Source organism: Orbicella faveolata, unplaced genomic scaffold (assembly GCF_042242905.1).
Source record: "Orbicella faveolata isolate gen_17 unplaced genomic scaffold, um_ofav_v1 contig_48, whole genome shotgun sequence".
Taxonomy (NCBI): domain Eukaryota; kingdom Metazoa; phylum Cnidaria; class Anthozoa; order Scleractinia; family Merulinidae; genus Orbicella; species Orbicella faveolata.
Window position 1 is genome coordinate 15,317,501 of NW_028301578.1, and position 2,590 is coordinate 15,320,090.

The following is a 2,590-nucleotide window of genomic DNA, read 5'->3' on the forward strand; positions in this document are numbered from 1 at the left end:
CAGCAAATTAAGGATATACATGTGTAATTTTTCTTCATTCATTTTTATACCCTTTTAAAATATGTGACTATTATCTTTATTGTGTATTGCAGGTGAAGCAAGTTGTACTATTGTGCATATGCAAATAACCCAGATGAACACTGTGGTAACAACTACAGTATACTAGGGACCTTAAGATACGAGGACGGGAAGGCCAGGACGGCAACGGCAGTGGACGCGGGAAACTTTCGCGGGTCCCGTCGTGTCGCCAAAAACAAAATACTTAAGATGTGCATTTTCGCAAAGGACGGCGACGTCAATAATTCGAACCTCGTACAAGCTATTCACAGAAGCAATGACATCCATTAGACTATAAAAGAGATGGTAGAAATCTTATCCTATTAGGCTTAAACGATAGTGAACAGCGACGCTGAATTTCTTTTTCTGTATAAGCGAAGCAAACATCTGTCAATATTCTAATAGAGAAACCATAATTTCCGTATGAAAAAATTAAACGAACAATCTGATCGACCTGCTTCAGATGGCTTTTCAGTTACCACTAAAGCATTTGGGAATTCTGTCGCCGAAGAATCCTGACTTTTGGTGAACGTTTCAATTTCCATCTGTAATTGTAACAAGCATCATAAAAATCAAACAAATGCTGCTTCAAGTTCCGGGTAGCATAAAAAAACTAAACATCAGTTTGAAAATGTGTATTTCATTTGCTCGATAGATGCTCCATGGCATTCATTTTTACAACATTTTATCGACTGTACTTACGCTGATGTATTCTCAATGCATACAGTTTGTAATGAGCTTGCACACTCATGATAGCGTCTGAACAATGACTGCAGAAACACAAACGAACAGTCAAAGAATATTTTTATTCACATTTTCGTATCTCAGCGTAGTGTTCTACACTACAATCACGAAAACTGTGAACCTTATAAGCATTCCTACCAATATAACTGAAAATAAAGTCGATTAGAACAGTTATCGAAGCAAAACAAGAGCGAAATACTCACGTTTTCGATACGACGGCTAGTCGGGCGAAATGGCGTCCTCGACGAGATGAGGACGGCAGAGAGATGAGTCGAGAGTTTTCGTGCGCATGCCCGGTTGAGTTAATTTACTTCCGGTAGCCGTCCTAGCTCGTCCCGTCCTGGTATCTTAAGGTGCCTACTATAATATGCAAGTGACAGTAAGCAAGTGTTAATATTACAATTAACAACACCATTACTGATGCTACATGTGTTTATCTGCTGCCAAAAATAATAGCAAAAGACTTCATAGAAACCGGCTTTAACAACACAAGTCATCCTGAAGACTTCATGAAATTAATCTGAGAATTACAGATGGATGTGGAATACTCCTACTTAGGAAGGGAATAAGATGCTTTTAACACTTGTGTTAGTTGCCACTTGAGCTGTCGAAACTCATCCTTTGCAAAAGACATTGAATTGGTTACAAGCACATAAAATGGCTCTTCAAACTGCACACCATAAATCATCGAATTAGCACCCGGGGCGCTTATTTCAAATTTAGGAGAAGACGAGGGGGCGCTTATTCGAGGAGGGCGCTTAATGAAGGTGGGTATTATTTCGAGGATTTGGGAACACTTTGGAAATTTGTCCATGTAGGTTTCGTAAAGTTAAGAATGTTGACAAGTGAAATCCACTTCAACTCACTACACGTGTCAAAACTTAACTCAGAACCTACAGCTTCACAGTGGAATACAGAAATACAACTTCAACTTAAAATTAGCAGCTCCATGTCATGTTCATAGATATGAACATATACATGTAGAGAAACATCAGTCTTTTATATAAGGACTACAATTAAAGGAAAATCATCAGCATCATCATCATCTTTATTTAAAAACACGGTAAATACATCAGGCATTAGGAAAATACTAGACTCCATCATAAAGGAACACAAAAATAGAATGTGTTAATTTCTTTTAATCAATTGAATACAAATCTTGCAATGTTTATTTGAAGTTTAAGCTATCCTAACTGTTTCAGGTTATACCTGTTGAATTTTCATTCAATTCTTAGCATGGTTGTTATCATGCTGTACTTTTACTACATGTGTGTCCTGCTGCTGTAAAGATTATGTATTTATAACTCAGCCAAAAAATGTATAATCTGATCTGCATGTATAGGAGACTGTTGGCTACGATGTCTCCTCTTAGCCTTTATGTGCTACATTATGGTAGTCAGTATTTCAGTGGACTTAAAAAGAAAGAAAATGTTCCTAATAAAAGCAGTGTTCATCTTGATTTTTGCTGTTGTGCTCCTAGCTGCTGAAATCCGTTTCAAACATGTAATAAATAATTATTTATTAAAAAACGATTTTACCAGAGAACAAATTCAACCACCTAAAGGGTGTCAATAAACAACCATATTTGGACATCAAAACCTATCCATCACATTTGACCAACTGATGTTTCTTTTCCTGTTTTCCATTGCAGTACCAAGAACAACTCTCCAATGATCAATCCCTCTTCTCTTTTTATTCAACTACGTTTTCTACATTCATCCAATAGGCTATTTCCGAGTTGCCTTTTACCTCTGTGTCAAAACGAGTCTAAGTACAAAACCATTCATAT

General features: G+C 36.9%; 1 long non-coding RNA gene across 1 annotated transcript; it reads right to left on the bottom strand.

Moving 5' to 3' along the window:
* Positions 1-677: 677 nt before the first annotated feature.
* Positions 678-1,762, bottom strand: LOC149096677 (uncharacterized). Its single transcript, XR_016204537.1, has 2 exons — positions 1,005-1,762; positions 678-827 (listed from the first exon to the last, which is right to left on the bottom strand). It is a non-coding gene; the product is annotated as an uncharacterized LOC149096677 (long non-coding RNA).
* Positions 1,763-2,590: the final 828 nt, after the last annotated feature.